The sequence below is a fragment of the Apus apus genome, chromosome 15, assembly GCF_020740795.1.
Source record: "Apus apus isolate bApuApu2 chromosome 15, bApuApu2.pri.cur, whole genome shotgun sequence".
Taxonomy (NCBI): domain Eukaryota; kingdom Metazoa; phylum Chordata; class Aves; order Apodiformes; family Apodidae; genus Apus; species Apus apus.
In genome coordinates, this window is record NC_067296.1 from 15,587,137 (window position 1) to 15,614,794 (window position 27,658).

At 51.0% G+C, this 27,658-nt stretch overlaps 1 long non-coding RNA gene across 2 annotated transcripts; it reads right to left on the reverse strand.

The window, feature by feature from the left end:
- Nucleotides 1-328: 328 nt before the first annotated feature.
- LOC127391021 (uncharacterized) lies at nucleotides 329-27,602 on the reverse strand. Of its 2 annotated transcripts, XR_007890994.1 has the most exons (4): nucleotides 26,837-27,602; nucleotides 8,006-8,145; nucleotides 1,518-3,155; nucleotides 329-1,063 (listed from the first exon to the last, which is right to left on the reverse strand). It is a non-coding gene; the product is annotated as an uncharacterized LOC127391021 (long non-coding RNA). The 2 variants fall into 2 exon arrangements; XR_007890993.1 differs by lacking the exon at nucleotides 26,837-27,602 and having other exon boundaries at nucleotides 8,006-22,337.
- Nucleotides 27,603-27,658: the final 56 nt, after the last annotated feature.

A 27,658-nucleotide genomic window follows, 5' to 3' on the forward strand; every position in this document is an offset into this window, starting at 1 on the left:
TGCTCACAGAAGTCCTGCAGAGCTGGGGACACTCCTCAGTCCATGTGCCCAGGCAGAGCTGACAACATGGTTGGCAGGAGCACAGCCCAGTGCTGCCGCAAGTTTGCTGGGCACAGCCCTGCCTTGCTGAGGCTTGGGTGCTGCTTCAAGTCTTCCCTGGGAGCACTCCCATTGTTCCACACATCTAGGCACTGCCCGTCACCAGAGCCTGACAGCTCTCCCCATCTTTATTCTCCCCAAGTACTGTATCGTTTGCAGACTCTGTGGTGTCAGCCTAGTGATTAGATTCCAATGCCTTTATGAATAATTTGTTGCACAATCACAAAGCAAATATTTAATTGAACTTTATGTAAAATTGCTTCTGCCTCTGAGCATTGAACCACAGGTTTGGGATAGGGTATCATGCGACCCCACATCAGGCCCCAGGAGGCTGGGGAAGCCAGCAGCAGCCTGCCAGGCCCTTGCCCAGCTGAGCCTGCAGCAGGGGCTCCTGCGCTGGCCCCTACAGCTGCCACAGAGGCACCAGCTGCAGGATTGCCATCAAGATCCCTTCCCTTGGGAGCGTGTCCTGGGGCACTAGCAGGAGAAGGTGTCTTCCTCAGCTGAGCAGAAGCATGAACCAGCTGGAGCATTCCCACTGTGTGGCCAGTGCTACACTGGAGGAGCCCAGCGTGAAGCACGTCACTGCAGAGAACATCTTTGTGACAAGTTGTTGGCAGCCAGGTTCCAGCACAAGGATAAGGACAAATGGAAAGACACTGGCTTTCCTTCTTTCTAGTCTATTTCCTTCCAGAACAAGTCTGCAGTATGCAGATGGGAAACTTGCATTGCAGCTGACACCTAAAGGGAGCAAATGCCTTCGCTCACTGACCAGAGCACCAGTCTGAATTGACACCAGGAGCTTTGGCACCAGGGCGCCCATCCCAGCAGAGGCTCCTCAGGACACTCTAGGACCAGTGGTCTGTGCAGTACTCTGTGCACTGTGACATCACCTGCAGGCTCAGCTGGGAGGGTCTGAATGGATGGGCTCTGGACACACCTCAGATTGGCCATGGCATCAGCTCTGTAGGGAAAAACATCTGTATCAGCAAAAGCAACAGAACTGGACGAAATCCTAATTTACCATGGTCTGTAAAAGAGGCTGAAGTGACTATTTCCAGTGAGGCGAATTTAAAATTGAAAGAGGAAAATGAGTGCATTGAAGAGATCAGAAGCTCCTTTGCAAGGGCATATCTGGTGCAGGTAATTGCTAACTGACCTGAAGGGGCTCTTGAAATCGACCTAATGCAGCAGATTCTGCAGCTCTGGGGCCGGGGACGTGGAGCCCTCAGCTGGGTGTGCAGCAGGACAGGACAGGCTGCAGTGCAGTTTGGGGCTAGCAAGGGAAAATGCAAGGTGTGCAGCCAGGGAGATGTTGTGGAAGACCATGATGGCTTGCATGGTGCTCACCCCCACACGCATTCTAATCCCCACCAGAGTATATACAGCTGGAAGGGGACCAGGAAACTTGTCCTTACATGGGGCAGGCCTGCTTGCAGTGATGGGGGTAAGGAGGGCTCAGAGCCCAGCCTGCAGTGGCTGTGCTGACACACTGGAAGGGCTGGGTGAGAAGTCTGCTCAGGTGGGCTCAGCAGCTGAGGCCTTGGATCTGGACCATGAGGTGGGAGCTGGAGTCTCAGCTCCAGTGCTGGAGGGTGCAGAAATGCAATGTTGCCTGCTGAGAGGAGTACATGGTTATTAGTTTTTCTGGACAGACCATAGTAAAGAACAGCAATTCCCCATGGGATATCTCCTTCTCCAGCAGCACTTTGCTGTCTCTCAGCTCAGCTTGGGCAGCCCCTTTGGTCAGCTCTTGCTTTTATGGCTAGATGAAGCAGCACAACTTACCCTTTAGCTCCCAGCCACATGCTCCTTGTTGCCAGCTCACCCCAGGACCGGGTCCATTAGCTGCTGCCTCTGGCAGCTCCCTTTGCTTCCCAGCCCTTGTTGCTCTTCACTCACAGGTGTTAACAGTCCCTTTCAAGATGCACCATTCTGCTTCCTCTGCAACCCAGGCATTTCTTTAATAAATAGCATTTGTACTAGCTCTGTCATGTCTATTTGGCTTTGAACTCTTATCTCCACTGCTGGTTGTGCCTGCCATGAAACGCTGCCACTCAGCCTACAGAAAGTAGTGGTTAGGGCAGTTATTTGTAGCAGTCGTTCAACATTTGCCTTGCTGGTCCAGTCTCAGGCTACGGCCTAAAGAGAGCCCAACGGCAAGTCTTTGGCTCTGTTCATGGGCAGGCAAACAGTGTGACTGAGAGGTGAGCCAGGGAGAACCACCCCCTGCTGTGGGACCTGTTTGCACAATGCCCTTCCATTGGTGGCACAGGCACTCATTTTTGCTCCAGAGACCTACAGCTAGATGCACAGCTCACCACCTAGGCACTGCAAGAGAGAGGGTAACTAAAGCTATGCCCTATATGTTAAAATGTTAGTATTTGCAAACTGTGCAATTCTGTCTTCCCTACTACTTTTCAAATGGCCTGGTATAGGTATTTTTAGAATAGATTCAAACATAGTCCATCATGCCCTTTGTGCACATAACTAGATGTTCACCTGTTTCGCTGTTGTACACCTGCCTTTCCTTTTTCCAAGGGTACCCACCTACTAACCTGCCTTGAAATTGTCTTTGTCCTACAGTTAGCTGTGGCACAGAATGGCTGAACGGCATCACAGTTCTTGCCACTTCACAGGGTAAAGTCTATGAGCTGTTCTTACTGGCCAAAAGTCCCTCTGAGCCATGGCTGTGGCTGCAGCTTTTACAAGCACATTCTGAATCACATTTTGCAGGCTTTTACAAGGATATGGCTTAGGACCACATTTGTTGTAACTTGGAATTTCCTGGGAAATACTCCTACTTTCTGTAGGTGTTTTATATCCGTTGCCAGCGATGGTTTCTCCTCTCCAATGGGTGGTCCTCTGGGTGGGCAGAGGAGTCCTCTTGCCCAGCAAACTTCCGCTGTTGCAGCTTCTGGCTCTTGTACATGCATTTGACTTCTATGCTGTATGCAGAATTCTGCACATTATTTTGTGTTCACAGTTCTCACAGATCCTCAGCTCCAAGGTTTTACTGCAGGTCTCTAATTCTGTCACATATCGATCGACTGTTTCTGCTTGCATAAAAAGGATTGGAAATGTTAAAATGATTCATTGTTTTGTGGGATACACAGGCACATTTAGTCATTTTTACATTTTTCTCTTACACATTCCTTTCTTCCTCCCACCCTAGGCACAGAGCTTTCCTGTTAGTGCTTCTTTCATCTGCACTAATTGCTGTTAAGTGGATCTCAAACTGCCTGATGGTTTCCGTTCTCTACTGCATCCCAGCAGGGAAGGATTTAATGCTGGACCCTGTGACATGCTTGTTAGTTCTTCCAAGCGCTCCTGGAAACCACTAAAGTTCCTACTTAAATTTTGTCAGAACCACCTTGCAAAGAGAAGTGTATATTTATATGGAAAAGATTGCTTCCCTCGGGGCTGCTACTGAACCAGCCCTGACAGAAGTGACTTAGCTTACTGAACAGTGAATCACAGGGGGTTAAAAATAATTTCCCAGAGTATCTTTCTGTGCCTCTTGTCCTGAGAACTAGCAACACTTGACATTGTGCAAGCACAGACCACAGAGACCACTGATGGCTGCACACCCCCTGGGATGTGGGAAGTCTCATCTGCTTTCTGACGCCCTGGAGTTCAGCGCACGCTGGCAGAGCCTGGCAGCAGTCTGCTCTGCACGCAGCAGAGGTGAGCAAGCCAACAGCTCTGCATGGCCATTGCTCACCACGCTGAAAGTTCTTCCTTCCTCTATCAGGATCTGGAGACAACAGCCCACAGCACAAAGGCATCCCCCCATGCTGGGGAGCCGCCTCCTTGCAGAGCAGCAGCCTGGCAGGGCAGCTGGGGCAAAGCCCATTGCCCCTGGGTGCTCTGGCAGCCTCCACCTCCAGGATGCCAGCATCTGGAAGGCCATGCCTAGCTAGGGCTGTGGAATGTTCCTTAGGGAACACTTGAGATTGCCTTTACAGAAACAGGAGCAGCCTGCACCATGGCCCTTGGGCAGGGATGAGGAGCAGGCTACACATGCCACTTCCTTCTCTTCAACTTCAAACACACTACCAGACCTAAATTATTCACTTGTAATCCCTGGAGCTGGCAGCAGCTCAGAGAGGAACAAGCTCAGGTGATAAGACAGAAGAATGAAAAAAAAAAAAAGAACCCATTAAATTAAAAAACCTCTAAGAGTCATAAAATGTAAAACTATATTCAGGACAGGAGCCAGGCCAGGCCAGGGAAGCTGGGTACAAGCAGGGTCTGACACTAGCAGCTCTCTGGGCATGAGGGGGGTACCACAAAAGATGGGGAACGTGAAGCTGAGAAGGCTGGTGGGGCTTGGTGGTCCTGGGTGCTCAGCTCTGTTACCTCTTTAAACTCCTCATGGTCCTTTGCCCTCCATGTAGATGGAATGAAAAAAGAGCAGGACACACAGGCAGGGGGAATAGAGCCATGCTCAGTGTCCAACCCAGGCAGAGAGCAGGGGACTTTCCTCTCCCCCTGCTCAGCCACGCACCTGGCCCAGTCTCCCCAGAAAAGGTGCTGGTGATCCCCAAAGCCAAGGTGTGGAGCAGCTGTGTCACAATGCCAGCAGCACCTAGCAGCCCAGGGACACAACAGCATACTTGGAAAGCTCTTGTTTACTGGGATCTAATGCAGTTACAAAGCCAGCTGAAAACAGAGAGCAGCTCCTGGCAAGGCACAGGCTGCAGAGAGCTGGAATGAAATGCATTTAAAATGTCTAGCTCCACCACCCTGGCTGCCCCTGCGCCTACCAGCTTCGGTCTGCTCCTGCAGTGAGTGCTCCATCATCTCTGAAACAAACTGCATTGATCAGGGAGAAACACTCTCATCTCATGCCCCAGCACAGCTCCCCAGGAGGCAGCACCCCTCCCCACCCCACCCAGCACCCGTGGGAGCTGCTGCCTGGCCCTGTGCCACGCAGAAGCACCTACAGCCAGTGGCACCTGCAGTGCAGCACAGCAAGCCCAGGCCCCACACCTCTGCCATACCTCAGCTATGCAAAAGCAAGAGGGGCTGATGACAGGGTGGTGGGGACCCACTAGCTCAGCCCTTCCCAGAACCTCTGGGAATAGCTTCAGGAGACACAGGAGAGATTATTATGTCCTGGCTCAGTCTCGTTGGGTCTGCAGTCACAGAGCTTGATGACACCACAGGGAATATCTCCAGGCTGAGTGTCATCCAGGCTGGTGGGCAGCTCTCCCTTCACTCCCACCTGCTGCCAGTGGCACATTGCTCATGGTTGTGGGGAGGACAGAGAGCAGCAGTGCAGACCCTGACCATGTCTGCCAGCAGATCCCTGATGCCACATGCTCAGTGCCTTGGCAGAGCTCTGCAGGGTGGAGGTGAATACTCAGGGAGGACTGTGCCTCACAGCACTTGGGAGAAGTGGTGGCTTTAGAGTCTCTAGGGCCTTGTGCATCCTATTGTTGCAGCCTACCAGCTCTCCATCCCCCATACTCTGGACCCAGACCCAGGCTGAGCTTTGTGTTTCCAGCCTCTTGCAACATACTTCAAGCTGCCTGAGCTGACTCAAATCCCAGGACTCCCATCTGCACACCTGAGAGGAGAAAAGGGGCTGCAGGCACTGCCAGGGTTGCACCAACCTGGCTTGGAAGGGGCAGGCTAGGACTGTTACTCACCAAGCCTCTGCACATGGAGCAGTTGAACCTCCCTTGGCTGCACCTCCCAGGGAAGGCTGCCCAGCACTGCAGGGAGCACAGAGCACTGCTCAGAAGAGCAGCCAGATAGGAAGGTCTGGGTGAGGCTGATAACAGCTGTAGCTTGGCTCCTCTCCCTGGCAGGCCTGCATGGGACACACAAATACCAGTGTCTGGTGCTCCAGGAAAAGGGGGACACACGTGTCCTGAGGCCAGGCTGGCATCTCTGTCCGTGGGAGTCCCCAGCACAGCACCTCCTGCTAGAACCTCCCCAGGGAGTGCAGAGTGAACACTCACCCCCACGGTGTAGGGGGGTGGGAGGTGCATACCCTGGCACCACCAGCTGCTCCACAGGTACTGAGCCAGGTTCCTGCAACTGGAACAGAGTTGGGAGCGGTGGCACAGGGGGAGAAGCCAGCACCTCTTCCCTAGTGGGGCCCAAGGAATTTGTCTCTGCCCTAAGGTGGAGTGAAGGACATGGAGTGACTGGTCCTGAACCACCAGCAAGTTGACTTGCTAGGAAGGTGAAAAGACCGCAATGATGGTACTGGGGAAGGAGGAGAGTGTGAAGATTGTGATCAGTCACAAAACAATCTCTAAAGCCCAAGGTCCAGCACTTGGCTTTTTTTTCATGCAAACCTCTCTGCACCTTTGTTATCAGCAAATCTGGAACCAACCTCTATCCCCTGCAAGTAAGGAAGGAGGTGACAGAGATCAGCAAGGCATTGCAAAATTGGTTCCATGTGCACAGGAGGCCTTTGAAGGAACAAGCAGTGGCCCATCAGTGCCCAAACTCTTGGGAGGTACTGTCCTTGGCTGTAGAAGCAGTACAGGTCTTTCTTTGGGCATCTTGATATTTCGGGCCATGAACATCCCAGGCAGGCTTCCCCCTACCTGCTGGGATGCCCCTCTCTTTTCCCAGCTTTTCCAGATCTGGGCAACAAGGCTGCAGCTCCTAGCCTGGCTCCATGGCAGAAGCCATGCTCAACTCCTGCCTGGCAGCTCCAGGGAAGGCGGGAGAAGCAAGGAGCACACGATGCTGAGGCAGGCAGCACCTGTCCCCTGCAGGTGGGGCTGCAGGTGACATTTCGCCACCCACCAGAGACTTTTCTTCCTGCACAAGGCCAGTGACTTGGTTCTGCAGCAGCCCTGTGCTGCCACCCGGGCCCCAGAAGAGCTGCATCCTCCCTGTTGGTGCTAGACCCTGCTCACCCCACCCTCTGCCAGGATTGGGTGGCCTGGGGGTGTGTGGGTCCCAGCACCCCCTCCCACCCCCACTGCTGCAGAGCAGAGCTAGGCAAACAGCTGGTCAGGAACAAAGCCCTTTCCCAAGTGGGCTGGACTGCCTTGCCTGCAACTAAATATTCAGAGGCACTATGCACTAGCCCTTTGATCAGCAATTTATCTTTCCATGCCACAAGTTTCCTGGAGCCTGGCGTTTCCACCCCATGCTCAGCCCAGGCCCTAGGAGCCTGGGAGACAGGTGTGAGGAATTAGCTATAGGGATTAATACTCTGACAGGAACCAGCACCAAAAGCAGGGGACAGAGTAGAATGTTTATTACATTTGAAGCAAAGCAAACATGTGGCCTACTTACATATCTAGAGAGAATTAATTGGGGAGCTCCACAAAGCAGCAGATTCTAAATTAGAAACATTTTCACCAACTTCAGCCCATTCATCTTATTTCACACCATGCCTGTCAGCTCAGCCTGAACACCACAGGCAGCCCCACAAGCTGCTCCCTGGTGGCCCAGGGGGAGTGTCAGCAGCCAGCCCCAGGGGGAATACATGCCTAAACCCATGGGAAGCATGTGGGGTGGAGCAGAAACACAGGCCTTGAATGGAAATCAAACTCAGATCCTTGAGGATGGCTTCAGAGCTGCGAGTGCCACCAGCTCTCATCTGCAAGGGTGTCCAGAGTGCTCTGCTCCAGGGAAGGGCAGAGACAGCAGAGATGCCAAGTGCCTGCCCTGTGCTCCTCCTCCCCCTTCACTTGCTGCCAGCCAGCAGAGTGGGATCATTTCTCCAAAAAGTCACCTACTGCCTTGCTGGAATGAGTGTTAAAAGAGCCAGTGGAGATGGCTGGACAATAGCTGAAAAGGAGTATCTATTCCTGAAGATGCAGTTTAAGTCAGACCTCAGCTACTATCATCTCACAACTCTCCTACCCTTCACAGTGATCAGAGGTGGATGGAATCAGAGGTGGGACCAAATCCTCACAGCACCCACCTGTGCAAATGAGAGCACTCCCAGGAAGGTGTCTGCAGGGTTCCAGACACAGTCAAAATGGTTTCCATAGGTAGCAGCAAAAGTCTGGCCAAAGAGTCCTTTTAGCCCATGTTGTCTTCACAGTGGCCAGGAGCAACTACCTAGAGCAGAACAGGAACACGGCAATCAGATGTGATGCTCTTCCTGACACTCTCCCAGACTGAACAATTTTCAGCTCAAAGAGACATATCCCAATTTGTACTCAGTCTTTCCCACAAAATATTCAGAAGTGGGATGCCTCAGGAGCTAGTGTGCTGCCAGGGGCTTCAGAGATGCACATAACTGTCTTGCCTCAGCTGACAGGGCCAGACAAGCTTCATCCCATGGCAGGGCTTCCCATAAACCTGCTTTTAGCAGCTGTAGCAACCTGCATGGACATCCGTGCTGTCTGGTTCAGCAAGCCCACCATAGTCCACACTGGTGTGTGTGCTGAGGGCAGAGCCCACCAGACACCTTGGCCCAGATGTGGCATGTCCCACGTATCATTCCCATCCAGCTGCTGCCTTGTTCCTGCTGGCTCTGAGGGTGCAGGGAAGGCCAAGGCTTCTGGAGGGGCCCCAGGTGAGGAGCACCTACCCAGCCTGGTCCCACGACAGGCCAGCTTTCCACCCCTCACTGCTGCTCTAGCCCCCACTCTGCACCTGGCTGGCTGGAAATTTAGAGAAAGAGTTTGTTCAAATGGCATTCCTAATTAGCAAAGAAAAAGTGTCAGTATCGTTAATGCATTCCAAACAGTTTGGCACACTGGCACCATGTGAAAGCAGCAATAGGGCAGAGACCAAGGTGGCAGAATCAAGGCAGGGCCCAGGCTGAGCCTAGCTCAATTTTGCAGATGCTCAGCAGCAAAACAGCACTGTGTCTACCCCAGCACTGCTCTCCCTAGAACAGCAACCAGTAAAAGTTGGATCAGGACAGGTTTGTGTCTGTGTGTACAAACACACACGTGTGGTAGGGAATCACAATGACAGAAACTACCCAGCACGGGAATTTCCGGACAGGAGAGGGAAACTGGTAGAAAGGAACTGAGGCAGGGGCATGGGGGCAGCAATAAAACCAAATGTAATGTGGATGAATTATTTACTGCAAGAAACAATTGTGAGGTCACTCACTCTGGCTCTGTGTATCCTAAATAGGGTCTGCAGTGTTTCTCACATCTCCCTAGTGTGCCAAGCGCTTTTTTTATGATGGGATGCATGAGGCTGGGGTAATCTTGTAAGAGACTTGAGATCAGTTTAGTATTGATCATGTGCTGAATCTAAAGGCTTTCCACATTCGTCTGCTGCTATGAGGTGATAGTTCAGCTGGGACCTGGGTGCCTGCACACCAGAACCACCTCACTGGGGAGCACCCTGTGGCTGGACGGGTGCTGAGCAGCACAGGGGCAGGACACCATGCTGGAGCCCAGTTTATGAGCCAGCCAAGTCAGATGCCTACTCCCCACTGAGCCCTGGGATGAAGTCCCCCCAATAGATCAGTCTCCTGTGCTTCTCTGATCACTGAGGCTGGATGGCTGTAGATTGTAGTGGATCACATGCTCATCTAATAGGAGCATAGGCCAACAGAAAAAGGGTGACAGGACACAGAAAGCGGTTTGCAGAGACCCGCATGTAATGCCAACACCCTGCACCACAGTGACAGCACCTGGCTCCGACCCCAGTGAGGTGTCAGGTGCCACTGCAGGGCAGCCATAGCACCTGCCCCTGTCCCTAGCCCCTCAACAGCTCTCACACAGGTGCCACCAGGAGCCATTGCCTCCTGCATGGAGCAGTCGGCCTTGGGGATGGAGGAGGGGGCTCTGAGCCACCGGCGCTTCTCAGGATGCTGCACACAGGGCTAGAAACAGAACAAGCCCTCCTGAGCAGGCAGAGGCTCCTGCAGCCCCTCACCTGGCAAGGTGGGCTTGGAGCACAGCTGAAGCACTAAAGGCCTTACCTTAGGCAGACCATGCCAGCAAGAGCCTGGAAGAGCTTTAGACTCTGTCTTCTAGGCAGAGTACTGTAAGGGGTGAGCCTGGGCTCCAGAGCAATGGCCTGGCAGCAGGACAGTTGCTGTGACATGCCCACAGATGCGACAGGAAGAGGCAATTCAGGCAAATGTATTACATTACAATGAGGTTTTACGTTTTTTCTTCTAATAATATGCATATTGCAAATTGTTATGAAGTCAATAAAGCTACGAGCCATGCTGTCCAAAAGACAACCTGCTTTATGACGCTAAAATATAAACTTATAAAGTGTTTTTTACAAAACTAATGCAAGTTAAATGCATGATAAATCTCCTGATTTACTGAAATATATTTGCAAGGTAGAAAAAAAATTACTCTTCCAGGCCCATATTTACTCAACAAAAGACCTACATTCAAGTAACTTAGAGTAGGTCACTGGCACTCTCACAGATGTTGTGTGGCTGACAGCAAGGCTACAAAGAGGCTCTCTTAAGCAGCCAAGAGCACAGAAATTGTAAGGACATACTTTAAAGAATCTGGTGCTTCTTTAAAATCCCCAGACAAAATTACGAGTCCAAAAATCCATTCTGCAAACCGATCAACTGGGATGAAGTGGGGCTGAGCTTTTGTATAGCTGCCCACGGGTGAAAAAGTGCTGAGAGGCACTGCCCAGTGGGGACCTCAGTGCACTGCACTTAGATGCAGATCTAAAAATCCAGGCAGTGATAAGGCAGCAAATTCTTTTGCTGCTGCTGCAGCTGCTGTTGCTTTGTTTTCAATACCTGCAGCTAAGCATTTAACCTTTACATTGATAGAATGACCTAAATATGTTCTTCCAGGCTGGTCGGCAGCAGGGCTGTCTCACAGTGAGCAGAGAAATGCCTTTCCTTTCAGCTTGGCAAATCAATATGCTGTGTGGCTTGGCAGACTTGCAGGTGTCCCCTGCTCAGATCACATGGAAGGGTCTCAAAGATGGGATACAAACATTTCTCCATATGGCCAGGACTAACAGAGAGATGGGCACAAGCCTCCAGTTTCTTGGCAAGCAGGAGACAAACCGCTCACAATCTAGAAACCATGTAGTTGTTCCACCTGGGAGGCTGTCTCTGGCTGTTGCTGTCCCAAGCCTGTGGCTCTGCCAGCAGCTGAGACACCCGTTCCGCATCCTAGGATTTTAGATGGCACAGAAAGAGTTACAGGAAGGGGCGGCAGAGTAATCGCAAGTTAATATGATCCCATGTTTTTTATTACTCTTAGAGTATTAAATTGATAGCCTGGTACCAAAGGCCAGAAGTGTCACCTCTCAACAAGATGAAACCTATGTAGCCTGTTGATGGAGGAAAGCCGCAAGATTTATAATGGCATCCATAAAATTAACGTTTGGATGAGCATGTGGGAGAAGACAGACCATGAATTGCAGCAGCAGGTTGGCAAGTACCTGCTGCCCCTGCATTTAGAGCCCAGCAGACACCATGGACTGGGTGCAGTCTCTTGCCTGGCTTAGCAGGGCCCCAGAGCCACTCTATTGCCAGGAAGGGGCTGCCAGGGAGCTTTTGGGAGATGGTGGTATTTTGATAGTGTGAAAAGGGCAGGAGCAGGCTACATCCCACGTCCCCTCAGAGGATCACTCCCTGGCCCTAGTAGTGGAAGCATCTCCCCTCAGTTTGACTTGAACCAGAGCAGAAGGCTCAGACCCTCTTTCCACCCCCAGCTTTCTGCACAGCTCGGTCTGTGCTGTCTGAACAAGCACCGAATCTGGCAAGGAAATGGGACCTAGGGAACATGTTTTTCCAAAGATCACAGATTAGGGAGTCCAAGATACGTACTATTGTGCCAGGAGCCACAAAATGGTGACCCCAGGCACATCTCACTGTGCCAGGGAGGCCAAGAGGCCCAGAGAAGACCTTACCTCTCTCTTGCTGCCCCCGGACTCCATCCCCTCATCCAGGTGCACGCAGCTGTCCCTCAGCACAGCAGAGACGCGGGACAACCAGCAGCTTTCAGGGTGTGCAGCAAGGAGATAATCTCTGTGTGCACATCACAGTGTGAGCACAAGGCACTGGTGACACATGGGCCCGGTCCATGTTCCATTACCACTGCTTGTAGAGTCAGGGTCTTGTCACCTCTGAGCCTCTCTGCCCTTCCTCTGCACAGTGTGGGCAATAGTCTGGCCCTAACACAGCAGCAGGGACACTGTGGATGTGCTGGGATAGCACGGTACTCACGGCCACACAGTTAGCCAGGCTGTCCAATCCTGCATTGCACAGCACACACTTCCACATGTAGATACCATGGCATGTTGCAACCTTGCGTATGCTCAGCCACAGGCACTGTGCTGCAGGCTCACACACCCGGTGTGTGTGCAACCACAGTGCAAACAGAGCCATGACCACTGCTGCCTGCCGTGTGACTGCCTTGCAATTAAAGGAATGTTTATACAGGAATAAATCTGTGTTAATGAGGTGAATCTACTCCTGCCTTGACAGGCTCTGAAACAAGGCTAGGAACCTGGGGGAAGGTTCAAATGTACCCTGTTCCCTGCCAGCAGCTAGGCCAGGGAAGAGAAGTGGGCAGGAAGCAGGGAGCAAACTCAGGCAGCTGGGTGGCTGCAGGCAGGAGCCCCCATTTCTGTGATTCACTTGTCTGGCTCCCCTCACAAGCTAAAGCAGGAGAGATGAGACCATGCCAGGCTTACTCAAGGTCAGGAGCTGTTTGAGCAAGGGGACTGCACCCAGCTCGAAGATTCAGGAAAAGCACAAGTGACTGGAACAGAGTGGGGACACACTGCTTTGGGCTCTTCCACCTTGACAGCCTGCTCAAGAGTCCTTTGCTGAAGGTAGCAGCAGGGGCTATGCAGGAAGAATTCCCTATGCAGGTCATCCTCCCTCTCTGCTCCTCAGAAACACAGCACTAATCCCTTCCTACACGGGAAACCACGGAGACACAGAATCCAATTAGCTTGAAATCCTGCTCTGACTCCTGCACAGCATCTCCCTCTGTAGAGCTATGGAGCCGCAGAGATCCCTGGCACACGAGGACTGCAGTGGGTCCGGCGGGCAGGGATGGCTCTGGAGCTGCAGCACCAGCCCCGGCCCACGCGAGGAGCGAGAGCCTTTCCCGCGCCCTCGCCTGGCTCCCTCAGCGGCCCCGGGGCAGGTGAGGGCCGGGGCGGGAGCCAGAGCCTCCAGGCTGGAGCATCTGCCACCAGCCTTACCTCTTAGAGGGAGGAAAATGAACTGAAGTCTCTGGGCTGCTGGGGGGCCAGGGTGGCACAAAGCGCAGTGCCAGGGCGCATCTCCTCAACGCTGCAACCCCCAGAGCAGCTCTGTGCCTGGAGGGCCCTTTAGCAACAGCCAGACGCAGGTCACCCCCAGCTCCCTGCTCCTGCAGAGACTGGCCCTGTCCTGCTGGCTCTCAGGAATGATCTGGGGGACAAAGCAGGTCCCAGCTTCAGAAAGACTCAAAGAGGTAATGCTCCCACGGGCAGGCGTGGTGCAGGGGGCCAGTGGTGCTGACTGTGCTACACCCTGGCTCCTCCTGTGGCAACAAGTCCCCTGTGCCTGGTACTGCCATGTCTGCCGTACTCATGCTCTTCCTCACACCCACGGTACATTACCTGCTTTGCATTTTACAGCAGCAACTTAACAGTATTAATTCATTGTGTTCCATCTTTAACAAACACCATTATCATATCACCAGCCAGGATTATGCAAATCCTGGGAAAGGAATTATTTCTCTCCCCAAAGTCACCTTGATTTATCAGTTTTAGCCCAAAATGAAACAGAAGTTGCTTTGGATGAACTGTTGAACACATGACCACACAGGGGATGTGACACTCCCATAGCACAGAACGCACATCCCGGCACAGCTGTGCCTGATGTCTTCTGGCCATTTCACATCTTCACTCATGCTGCCCTAAACTGGGCTCTGCCAGGCCACCACTGTCCTTGCAAGGTCAGAGGGAAACTTGGAAAGGGACTACATCCTCCTGGCCTTGAGAATCCACAGGAAAAGTATTCCCAGATGTAGCCAGTCCTGCCCACCTCCCAGGTGGGACAGTCCCTCTCAGCAGACACGCTCCTTCTCAGAGGCAGCCCCTGCTCTGCTGCGGATGGGGACGAGACCAGCGGCTGGGATGGCGGGTGCAAAGCTAGAGGAGGAATGCAATGGCAGAGACAGAAACAGGGAAGGCAATTCAATTTTCAGAGGCTGTCCCACCAATTCAGCTCAGAGAGATGATAAGAAACCCATTTCCAGCGATAGGCACCCTAATCCCCAGCCATCCTGCATTTCCATTTCCAAGAGGTGCTATTTCCAACAGGGAGGCATTTTACCATCTCGGTTTGCCAGAAGGGACAGCAATGGATTAAATAATAATTTTTCCAGCACTATTAACTCTTTCTGTGCCTACTTCTGCCACTTGTGCAAGCACTAGTGGTACAGGGCAGCAGAATGGCTGTGTCCCAGAACAGAACAGAGCTAGAGGCCTCTCACAGGCCTGCAGCCTGAAGAGACAGGGAAGAGGGGAAATACTGAACTGCACTCAACTGTGGGACAAGAGTCATGCGGCAAAGCCTACACCCACCGTTAAAACCATTAGATAAATCCAAAGTGCTGCAAGACTGACTTAAAACTACCTTTGCAAGAACACAGGCACATAAAGAAGGGAGAAACCACGGAGCGATGGCTGTGCCTCCCACGTGCCCACCGTGTGACCGGCATCTCCACAGTTTAAGCACTGTGGTGCATGTACAGCCTTTGCCTTCAGGTTACCAGGGAGAAGAAAGGCAAAAGCAGTTAAGATGCAGCAAAGAGTGCATTGGCTGAAGAAGGACTGACTGTCACAGAAACACATACAGATCACTGGTAAATAACCTGTCTTCAGAAGGGCCACTCTTGGCACTGGGCAACAGCTGCCATCTCCAACACGCTGTTTTCCCCCATTGCTGTATCCTGGGGCTGCTCAGGACCAGCCTCTCCAAGGACACTTGCAGCCTGTTCCCAGCAGTCCTACACATCTTACAAGAGCCACTTAACTTCCAGCATCAAGCAGGACTTCTGCCACTGGGAAGCCACTAAGCTACAGCATTCCTTGGATGCCAGCACAGCCTTTCCCCAGGTGCCTGCAGCCAATCCTCTTCCCCCTTTCACTGCCCTCACTCTGTGCTGAGGTCTCTGATGTTAGGGCTTCTGCCCATCGCCTGTCCTGCAGGCAGCTGAGGGCCCTCAAGCCCCCCAGAAGCCCTGCTTCTGTAGCACAACTACTTGCCCACACAGCAGCTGCCTCCCCTCCCAGACATCAAAGTTCTCCTCACAGTGCAGGAATAAAGCCCAAACATTCTGACTTAGCCCCTTCAAACCTCCACCTTGACTCCTGCTGTGAACAGAACCAGGGAGTTTGGTTGGATAGCCTGGCCACAGACCCGGTAAGGTCCTGGTGCAAAGCTTGCAAGAGGGAGCACGAAGTCACACTGTAGTCAGAGCCCTCCCACCCTTCTGCATGGCTCCAGCACCAACCACAACTGTCCATTCATCACCCAGTAAATAAATGGAAATTTAAGGGCTCATGGCTCTGTAACACAGAAAACAATTCCCTGTGCGTTTTAACGGTGCCGTAATTTATTGGATCAGAAATTATGAATGGCAGCAGAAGGGAGCTGAGCCCAGCACATGGGGGAGTGCTGATGCAGTGGAAGCCAGAGAGAGATGCATAGCTGAGGGGAGAGTCTGGGAAAGCTCCCAGGATTGTTGTTGCATGGGGACAGGGGAATACCACCGTCTATAAAGACCAATTCCCCCCCAGACCTTGCCACCTCACTGTTCAGTGTAGGATTTGTAGCAGAGTCTTCTGCAAGAATCATCCATGTGAGGCAGAGCAGAGCTGAGCACTGTGCCAGCTCTGCCTGTTCCCTGTGCTCCCGAGAGGCACACCTTGTGCTTCCCATGCAGCCCTTGCTGGTGGCTTTGCAAATCCAAGGCACAAGCAAGAAATGCAAAAAATTCTTCATCCCCAGGGGAAGAGGAGCACCTGGTGGAAAGACAGAGTAAACATGAGCATTACTGCTCCTCCCCCGTATAATCTCCCAGCTCTGGAGTTAGAGCAGCATTCAGCAGTAATTGAAACCAGGCTCTTTAACACAGGTGCCAATTACTGCCTGTTAATGCAAGGAGCTCTGATAGATAAAGCAATTACCCAGCTCCGCTAGCCTGGAAAGCACAAGAGGAGATGGTAGGGCTACTTATGCTAGTGTGGGTCTTGCAGGACAGTGCTGTGCTCCAGCAGACCCTCTTGCAGCAATAGACAAGACAAATTCTTGCCCTCCTGCTCTCCAGCTGCACACCCTGTGGGCTGGCACTGGGCCCTTGCCCCATGGAAAGGTAATGACATCCTGGGAGTCATCAGGCAAAGCACGGCCAGCAGCTCCCCTTTATTCAGCACTGGTAAGGCCACACCTGGAGCACTGTGCCCAGTGCTGGGCTCAGCAGCACAACAGACACATGCACATACTGCAGAGTCCAGCAGAAGGCTACAGAGATGACAGGACTGGAACACCTCATGTGAAGAAAGGCTGATAGAGCATGGACTGCTCAGGGTGGAGAGGGCTTGAGGGGGGGTGTGTGGGTGTGGGTGTGTGGGTGGGTGTGTATGTGGATAAACACTTGAAGGGCGGGGTGATAAGAGGATGAAGCCAGGCTCTCTTCAGTGGTGCCTCAGTGGGTGATGACAAGAGAGCTGACCTACCTGGGTCAGCAGGGACTGTCTTTGTGGGACTCTTTGTTCTACACAGAGTACCCTTTGTTTCCTGTACAGTCTCAGTAGGGGATGTGCTGGTAGCAAGCTCAGACACATGGCTGGGAAGCAACGAGTGGGAGCCGGCTGGCAAGATTCCCCCCTGCATGGCGCTGCGAGTCAGATATGGTGCCCACTTCTCTAAATGGATTTTGAAAAAACAGAGGATGCACAGAATAATTACAAATGTGATTTGCAGGCTGGAGAAAACACTTGCCAGGGACAGAATGAGAGAGTTCAGTCTGTTATCTCACCAAAAATGGAGCCTGAGATGTGATCTGATTATAAGCACTTCACAGACAAAAAACGCTTGGTGTGAAAGAGCTCTTTAACTTTGTTAGTAAAGGAAACTGGGGCCTGTAGTCAAGCAAACTGCAAACAGGAAACACGGCACTGGGCCATGCTACCTGAGAAGTGCCATCTGCTCTGCCTGTTTGGATCCTCCTCCCTGTCATGGAAGATGCATCAGCTGAGAGACACTGTGTTCTTTACAGGCAAAACAGAATAATGTTATTACTTACTTGGAGTTACACAAGGGCCCTAGATAAATTAATGGTCACTTCAGGCCTTAAAAATCTATGAACAGCAGGCACAAGCTACAGACAGTGCAGCATAAGGAAGCACCCTTGACGCCTGTCAGGAACAGGGAGCTCTCCTGCCTGATGGGCCCATGTGCCTGTAGAGAGCAGGAACAGCCCTGGGCATCTCAGGTCTACAAGCAGCCACTGGTCTCACCCAGCACCCGGGGACAGATCCAGGAATGTCAGTGCTTCCCAGCCTGGGCCTGTCTCTGCCTAAACTCACCACAGGCAGCACTGCTGCATGGGATGGCTGCAGGCCTGGCCAGGGTCACCCCTCCTCTGTGGGGCTGCTGCAAGGACAGACATGGAGAATATTCTCCCAAGGCCTCTCCCCACATGAGCTCTTCTCTCACTCCACTGTACCTGCTGCCCACAGTAAGGGCCATTGCTTGCCTCCCCTGGCTGCACTGTGGCCAGGGAGCTGCAGCCTCTGAGCCAAGTGCAGCTGGAAGTGTGAGGAAGATTAATGAACCAAAGAGAATGAGGTACAGGAGGATTAGAGCAACAAAGGGAATCCAACCCCAGGCTGCAGATGTGGGAGAGTCAGGGGAGAGACAGGGCACATGTAGAGAACTTCAGCAGCATCAGAAGGAAGCCAAAGACTTGTAACCCAGTGCAGAAGCTATGTTGGTTTTGCAGGATCCACTGTCCCACAGGGAATTACTCTGGCAGAGAGTGCTGGGCAGGAGCAGTACCTATTTCCATGGGATATGCAGAGGTCAAGAAGAGGTTCAAGACCTCCCAAAAGTTGGGAGTATTCCCTGTCTGCAGATCTTAATAGCAAGACCAGCCTGGGTCTGTCTCAGAGTCTGGACAACCAGCCCTCAGCCCTGCCAGCACAGTGACAGAGCAGTGCACTGTATGGTCTTGCAGCCAAGCCCTCATATTTCAGTCCTGGCTTCAATGTCACCAGCCTTAACTTGCCAGAAATTGCAAGTCAAATCCTCAAAACCTCATCAAGTTTCTAAAACCATGCCTACTTTCCTTCCTAGGGGACTTAGAGCCTTCAAGATCATTGGGATCTCCAGGGCCTGGATCTCCATTCTACCTGGGGAGTTCCACGAGAAACCTTCAACATCTAGAAGCAAAGCAGCACAGGACAAGGAACACAACACTTTTCAGCTCCATTTATACAGTGTATTACATCCCCGTGGCAGGTGGATCTGCCTTGGCCAGGGTGGTGGAGAGGTGCTGAAACATGAGAATTACTAGGCTGAGACCAGGACAGTGGCTCTTAGCATGTTCATGATGATGGTTCCAATTAGTGCAATTACAGAGCTTGGCTGCACCTTCCTGCCTGTGATTTTCATTAACAATTGCATGGTCAATTCTGCTGTTTTTCACTGGGCAAGTAGCCAGAAGCTGGCAGCAGCCTCTGCTCCTGGCAAGGTCCAGAGAAGGGCAGGTACAGACTGCTCTCCTGGGAGGCCAGGCTGGCAACAAAGGCCCAGCGAGGCATTCAGAGGTCCTGGCTCCTGGCAGCAAGGAGACTGTTTGGAAGGAGGGAGGTGAGTGGCACAGCTACCCGTCCTCCTGGAGAAGCACACTCCTTCCAGGCTTTACTGCACTCAGCACAACCAGTCCCTCACAGGCAATACCATCACAGACACCATCACTTCCAAGTCCCAGACACAGCTGCATCACCTTTCCTAATGCAAAGCAAGCCAAGCAGATCATTCCCCCCCAAACACAACTCCCCAAGCAACTGCAGGACACAACTTCCCAGGTTAGCATGACTCCAGAAAACTGAAACATTGGCAAGTACAGGGTGCAGACTAGGAGCAAAGGTTCTTCCCACTTCCTTGGATTGCAGAGACCCAAGGCTGTGAACATCAAAATCCACATAATCCAATGCTGAAAAAAAATAGCCCTCGTGCAGAAGAAGAGCTATAGAGTTAGGGATGATTATTTGCCACTGCAGAGATCCCACATGAGTGTGAGCCCTTTACAGCCCCAGGTTGGGCGATAACCAGCCTTCCAGCCATTTGCAACCTGAACTGCTCTTTCCCCACCTCACTAGGCATCAACCACAAACCGTGAAATAAAAGCTACAGATATTCAGGTGAAACAAGAAATTAAGCACAGCTTAAGGCAGCCCCACTGCAGGGCACCAGGCCCTGTGTCACTGCTCTGCCTTGCTACCTCTGTGTGCTTTGGGGCCAGGCTGGCTCTCCCACAGTAAGCTTGCCGGAGATACCTTGTTTGCTGGGCAGAGGACCAGAGGAGTGCAGAGGGCTCTGCAGAGACATCTTCTCCTTGCCTTCAGGATGTTTACTGTAATGAAATTTCAGCAGGAAGCCAAGCAGCTGTTCTTAGAATAAAGAGGTCACCCAGGGGAATGGGTAGGGGCAAAATCAGCACACATGTAGCACCTGGTCTTACAGGCAAGAGAAGAGTTTGCAGAAGGAGTGCAGCACCTCTGAGATTCGTTCCGCTTTGCTTCTGCTGGTTAATTAGTTCAAACACCATCAATATTCAATCTCAGCCCTCTATTTCCTGTGCATGGGTCCCCACAGCATGGATACACGTGTGCCCCCCCAGCAGAAGGGCTCGTGCTGAGCACACAGAGGTCTCCCCAGCACCGCAGTGCTCACGAGTGGCTCCGGCAGAGCCCAACTGCGCCACAGTGACTGCACAGAAACCTGCGTCTCCCACCCTCCAAAGCAGCCCGACTCTGGGCTCTCTGATGACCCCTGAACTTCCCTGCTCCTCTCAGAAGGCTCCAAAGATCACACTGTGGCACAAAGGAGCCTCAGAAAGGCAGGAGTCTGCACACCTGTGCCTGCACACAGCGCTGCCCTCACCTGCCTTCCCAGTTCCAAGCTCACTGCACTGACTCAAATTGGAAACAGCTTCAGCAATGACAAGAGGCCTTGACTGCATCTGTACAAGACCAAAGAGCTGTACAGCCACCCAGAGTGACTTCCAGAGGCAAACAGGATCCTACTGGTACTCCCAGCTCCCAATCCCCACTACCATCTTCTCTATACTTCTATCCTGTCTCCTCAATAGACTCCAACTCTACCTCTTTGTGGCTAGAGAATGCACTTCCCTGCTATCACTACAAGATAGTACTTTCTCATTCTTTTTGTGCCACTGCTGCAGCATCCCTATCTCCTCCTTTCAGTCCTTCATCCTTGCCTCCTTTTCCATTTCTGGCACTTTCAGTGCACAGTAAGGTTTTTCCTTACATGAAAGAGGGTGCGCAGGGGTTCTTTCTTCCTGACATTAAATGTCAGTACCCATTCAAGCCAGTTGGATAGTGTTCAACAGACAAACTGTGCTGATTCTTCAACATTCTGCTGGACTACACTGCACCAGCATACAGTCCCACCTCACCCCTCCTGAGCTTGCCACAGCTCTATCATATTCCATAGAAGCCACCAAGCACCCTAGTTCTTCTTCTGAGTAAAACCACATCCAGGTGTGGGGTGACTCAGCTTGAAAGCAGGAGTATAATTTCAGCAAAAGTGAGGATGGGTCCCACCAACTTCCCTTACAGACATATTCCAGGAACTGACCCTAGGACATGAGTAGAGAGACCTCACCTAGGACACATACCCTCAAGCCCTGAGGCTTCCAGGGAGGGGAGCCAGGGAGTATGTAGACACAAAGGAGCCCCACATGCTCAGTGGAGTTGCCTAGGGAGGAACGTTGCCATTTTCCCAAAGAGTCACAAAGCTTTTACCCCCTCCTTCTTGACACTTCCTGCATGGACCCCTGCCAAAGCCTTTTTACTCTGCTCACTGATCTACCCTAGACTTGCTGCTTGCACTAGCAAGTGCAAGGCAGAGCAGAGCTGGAGTATCAAAATTTCTCAGGCTCTCAAGGAGTCAGAGTCTCAAGGAAGGGGGGCACTCAGGAGAGCATCAGGCCCTTCAAATGGAGGACCTTCCTCCTATCAGCTTCACGGTGGATTCAAATGGGCTCTCCTGCAGCTCTCCATACAGCCAGTGCTTCCACTCTGTTTCTAAAGTATTTCTTGGCCAGAGTGTGTACTAATGCAGACAAGAACAGAGTGCTCTGCCCTGCACCACAGAATCACAAAATCACTGAATTATTGAGGCTGGAAAAGACCTCTGAGATCATCAAGTCCAGCCTATGACCTAACACCACCACATCAGCTAGACCATGGCACTAAGTGCCACATTCAGCCTTTCCTTAAACACCTCCAGGGATGGTGACTCCACCACTTCCCTGGGCAGTCCATTCCAATGTCTGATCACTCTTTCCATGAGGAAGTGCTTCCTGATATCCAACCTGCTTGGAGCAGCTTCAGGCCAGGCCCTCTCATCCTGTCACTGGTTGCCTGGGAAAAGAGCCTGACCCCACCTGACCACAACCTCCCTTCAGGTAGTTGAAGAGAGTGAGAAGGTCCCCCCTGAGTCTCTTCTCTGGGTTAAACAACTCCAGTTCCCTCAGCCTCTCCTCATAAGACTTTCCCTCTAGTCCCTTCACCAGCCTCATTAACTCCTCTGGACCTGTTCCAGCATCTCAAGATCCTTCTTGAAGTGAGGGGCACAGAACTGGACACAGGACTCAAGACAAGGCCTCCCAAGTGCTGAGTACAGGGGGGAAAATCACATCCTCAGTCCTGCTGGCCACACCGTTCCTGATACAAGCCAGGATGCCACTGGCCTTCTAGGCCACCTGGGCACACTGCTGGCTCATGTTCAACCTGCTGTCTACCACTGCTCCCAGGTCCCTCTCCAGCCACTTTTTCCCTAGCTGTAGCACTGGAGGGGGTTATTGTGGCCAAAGTGTAGGACTGGGCACTTGGGTCTTTTTGAACCAAGACACATGACAGTCTCCACTAGAAGTCCTCACCCAGTGAGCCTCAGAGCCAGCACAGCTGAGGCCTGGGTGAAGCTCTGGAGGAGCCCTGCAGACACAGCAGTCACTGAAAGCAAAACCAGAGGGGAACAAGCAGCAGGGAGGTAAAAAATTGACATAAAAGCATTCATCAACAGATATTCTATCCCTACCTTGTTGTTTTTCCAAATGTAGGGAACGGAAGTGCTTCTGGAAGGCTCAGAAGTGCCATGGACAGGGGAAGAAAGGAGACAGCTCTGGTGAACAGGATGGCTGTGCCCCTCTGCTTTACAGCCCATCTTGACCATGTGGCAGGTTCCATTCAGCAGGATTTGCCCACCCTCTGTCATGGTGCTCCTGCCAGCGCTGGCAGAGCGACACGGGCAGCGGACCTGGGTGAGCCAAAGCGGAGCAGAAAGAGCTCGGACCAAGAAATGCTGGCACATGGGGTGTGGGGAGTGGGGAACATACACACTGTGCTCCCCCCTTTGCAAAGTTTAGACTCGCACCAGAACCTGTTACAAAAGCAAGATAAAGCCACAAACAAGAGGATCCTTTCATTTTCCTTCCATGTTTCCCAGGCAACACCAAGCGCTCAGCGACAGTGCAGAGTGCAAAGCCCCCTCTGTTCAGTCAGTTCATGGCAGGAAGACGAAGAGACTGGAGCAGAGCTGCTCACTGCTTCTTGCTTGGTAACCCCAGCCACGCAGCTGCAGCAGTGACATTTATACCAAACACTGCACTGTTTTTAAATGCAGACCTCTATGCCGGAGCTCTGAAACTCCACTGAAGAAGGAGTTTCCATTCCTAAATTAGAGATCTACAGCTACCCCTGCGTATGTGGCTGGGAGTGCATGACAGCACCGTGAAGGAGGTGCACATAAACCTCAGCAGGAATGCTCCAGGCTAGAGAAAGCAATTTAGATCCGGGACTGTTGCTCAAACACACTGATGCAGAGATGCTAAAAACAAACAAACAAACAAAAACAAAAACCAAAACCCAAACAGCTCAGCTGTGGCAGAGAGGCCTTGAGCAGACTCTCAAAATTGGTCAAGCTGTTTGGCTTCCGACTGGACTCCCAAGATCTTCTCTTCAACTAAGGGGCAGGACCACGTCTTTAATGCATAGCTGGGCACTTACGTTTAGCATTCCTGCTGGGCACAGGGTTTTGTTAGCATTCCTGCTTTGGTCACTTGTGCACTGAGGTGCTGAAGGCTGAGCAGGGTCTATTCTCACCTCTTTGTAGCATGCTGGGACCAGCCCACAAGCCCTCACCTCAAAGTCCTGACTCAAGGCTAGTACACAGATGGACCTCTGCTTGTGATACAATGCTTCACCTAGCTGTTCAAGTAGAAGCTAAAGGAACACAGATTCAGTGGCTAAATCATATGCAAGGTGACTTGAAGACTCCCAGCACTAGAAGACTCCCAAAGCTACCAGGGCTCAAGAAGGAACTGCATTTTCCAATTACGCCCACCCAGGGGTTTGTGCCTTCTCTCTCTGATGAGTTACCATGCAAACTTTTCTAGGCCTCAAATGAGCCCTGAGGATGCTGTGAAACAGCTGCCCCTTTCCACCTTATTCCAGCAACTTCTCCAGGTTCCCCAACAGGATATCTGTCCCCAGATTTTACACACAGAACAGTTATTTAGAGTCTAAACAGATATGCTGATTCTAAGCTCTGTATCTTGGCCAGTTTTGCAGGAACAGCTCTTCACTGCTAGTTCCTCTTATGCTCTCTCTTACAATTTGAGAAGCTTATCATGAGGTGTTTGATGCAGACTACTATCCATCCTCTTCACATTCTTCCACTTGAACATCTGCTATTGAACTCGTGACCTACATCTAGCAATTAATCTGGTATCCAGCACCATTAATAGACAAACATATCCCAGAAAAGCTAAAACATCAATAGAGATCTGGTTGCTATTTTTGTCCTTAAATCATCTACAATAGGGAGAACAGATTGTCAGTGTATGTTCTCTCTCTTTTTATGAAAAGCCAAGAGGCAACTTCCTTCCTGCACTACTCCTAAAAGAAGTTAGGACATAAAAAAACAAAGGTTGAAGGGATGAAGGGAGAAACAAGTGGCAAAAACAGAGATCCTGCCTGTTCTGCACCACCAATAGTGAGGGCATATTCAACTCTACCCCAGTGAGGTTTCTGCAGAAGGAACTGCACAAGGGAAAAGTCATATAAAGACAGCAAAACAGCAATGCAGAAGCAGAGGACCTTGCTGTATTGGAGTCCTGGGCAGGAATCCTTGCAGGACCACCTTCAGCCAGTCCCAAACTGCCACTGAATGAAAAACCTTTCCATTCTAGCACTGAAGATCCAGAAAATCAGCAGAAACACTTCAGCATGAGCTGGTTAGGGTCTCCTTGCTGTTTGCTGGCCACAAAAGCACCTGCAGAATATCCCCTACCATGCACCTCCTTGCATCACAAGACAGATGAACGAAGCCCAGTCAGTTTTGCAAACAAACTGGACTACTTGTATCATGCCCTGGGGCAAAATCATGAAGCAACAGACAGTTTTATGTTCTGACTTCCAGGTTTTTCATATCTTCAACTTTGAAAAGAACAACATTTTACTTAATAAGGAAACATACATCTACCTAGCCTGACTGGGAACAATCAGCTAGCAACTTTCTAGGGAGGCGTGCAGAACTTACCCCTTGTTCCAAAAGCTGTTCTGAGCTTATCTCATGGGAGTGAATTACAGTGTCATGAAAAACTTGTGTCTAGATCAGAAATGCTAACTGGGGACGCCAGGTTTAGGGTACCCCCTCTAGCTAGAGGAGGAGGTGAAACTCGAAGCAGTAGACTGGAGGTCTACAGTTCCCAAGTGCTTGCATTGGCACAACCAAATTTCACCTTCAGGCACCACATGTGGTACAAGTCCTGGCCTGTGAACAAAGTTGCCTTTACCTTGGATTTACAGGGACCTGAAATCCCAGTCTGAGAATTACACAGTAGAGGGATGCCTGAGATTCAGTTCCAGGAGGGTGGGAAGTGAAATGCAAGGAGCAGCTGTGGTCTTGCTCAACAGCTCACATGCAGAAAGCACCGCCCCGCTTCACGTACCAAGTATCCAGAGCCGGGATCACCTCCAGTGGGGTCAACAGGGTGAATCCTGCTGGAAGCATCACAAGTTCCAGCTATTGGAAAATGCAGCTAGGGACAAACCAAGCCATTTTCAGCTCCAGGCATCCCACTTGATGCACAAGACCTCTTGGTGCAGCAGCCTGGCCTGGAACTGCTGGCTCAGTAGCTTTACATGAGATAGATGCACCACCTGCTGTCTGCTCTGAAGCAAGTTACCCATGTCTATTAGAACATCATTAAAGATGGTCATTACCAACAGAAGTTTCCTTCTTTAGAACCAGTTTTTTGCCAGACATACTTTTGATTAAAGTCATCAAGAAAAACTTTGTATCAAAAAACTACGAAGCAAGATCAACAGAGGGACAGTTTAGTCAAAATAGTTCAGATTCTCACACAGAATATGAGAACTTCAGTTTAGTACCCAGCTCCTCTCAGGAGATGGATCACACTGTTAAACTTTGGGAAACTCTCAAGTTATTTCCACTCCAACAACTCCAGAAGCTAGCATCGAACAAAACTTTCAAAGAGGTGAAAATTCTGCCATGCAAAACACCAGCCACCTGCTCAACACCACTTGTGGCTTAGCAGAAAGGAAAAAGATACATCTTAAATTCTGTACCATTCCCCTTTCCTGGACAAGGCTGCAGCACTAACTGATCCAATCCAATGGAGCAAAGAGATAAGATTCCTACAAAAAGCCACAATACTAAAAGTCTTCTTAGGACATGGTGTCTTGTTCACACATGAAGGCAGAGGAGTCAGTGTGCTCTCCTGGCTGGCACAAATACAACTTAACCATCAACAAATAATCCCTGACCCAGGCTTCAAACACTGTCCCTTACAGAAGATGTTTTGTTTCTGTAGCCAGTGCTATCCCTCCTTATTCCCTCCCCATTACCCACTTTTTAGCACTCTACCTACCCAGGTCAGCCTTTTGCAGAAGTATCTGCATGAGAGTCCAGCAAATACCCCCAAGGAGAGGCACACAGCACCAGCACAAACCCCTGTGCGTTGAACTGTGTGGACTTGTAGATGAACATGAAGAGCCCCCCAGCAATGAGCAGAACCACCAGCAGCAATGCCAACCTCTGGATAAGAGCAAACACAAAGTCACTACAGACTCCTGGAGCTGATCAGAGATAGACACCTCTCTTCATCCACAGAACTGCATTCTGCCTCTACTTACACATTTATTGTACATGCAGTGCCTATTTCCCTGGGCCTGACCTTCTCACTCCCTAAAGCATTGCATGGGACCCTTCCCATCTCCTCCAGCTTGAAGGGCAGTGAAAAAAGCAGGATGAAGAGAATGGCAGAGCATTTGGTCATCAGATAGCTGTAAAGATCAAAATACACTGTCACTGTTCTGTAAGGTCATTCCCAGCAAAGTACTATTAGGAACCAGATCACTCACTTCTACATTGCTACCAGCAAGCTATGTGGGACCCTGCGTGCCAGCCCCACCAAGCCATACACCCACTGAAGAAACTGACTGTGACAAAGCACTTCCTTAACCCCACCACACGGCTGTTGGGGAAGATGGTGTTTGTACTCACAGGGAGACAGTGACATATAGGAAGCTCCAGTTACTCAGCCCAATATCCAAGGAAGTTGACAGAGCTACAGAATCAGAGAAAAAAATCCTGAAGTTAACTATCTTCCACTACAAAAAAAAAACCAACAAAAACCCAACCCAAACAAACAAACCACAAAACAACAACAAAACTAACCCAAAAAACACAACCCCTGCTACTTGACCACAACACAGAGCTGAGCAGACCCAGAAAAAAGCCCAAACGTTTTTCTTAGGCTAACTCTACAGAACCAACACAGCTCAGATATCCTTAACTCTTTATGTTTCTGTCCTGCTCCCCGTGATTTAAGTTGTCTGGAAACAATTCTCATCTGCAGCCCCTGCAGTCTGTTCTCCCTTGTGTTTACACTTCCTGCCACAAGAAGCAGTTTTACTAATCCAGTGGCATCCTATGCTGAAAGCTGGTATTGCCACAGGTGGAGAAAGTAGTTTTCAAGAAACCATGGTGCATGTTATGTAAAGTATTGCAAACCTTGCCAGGGATCTTCGAGCAGATTTTGTTCTGTGAGAGACAGCATGAGGACAACGGAACCAACATAACCTACAGCCAAAGAACTGGAGTAGCTAGAGTTCTGAACTCTTGAGGAGGAGCTTCACTCCGTGGTCTCAGCTTAGAGCAGTTTCTGTGTCATGTATGACAAACTTCTGTATCTTTATCTAAAGTTCCAACCAGAGACAGCTCCAGACATAACGTAATGGCTTGATAGCAACATTAAATAGGAAAAAAAACCCACAAGAAAACTTGCAGAGGCAACTCGTGAAGGTCCAAGATTCTCACTGTAGG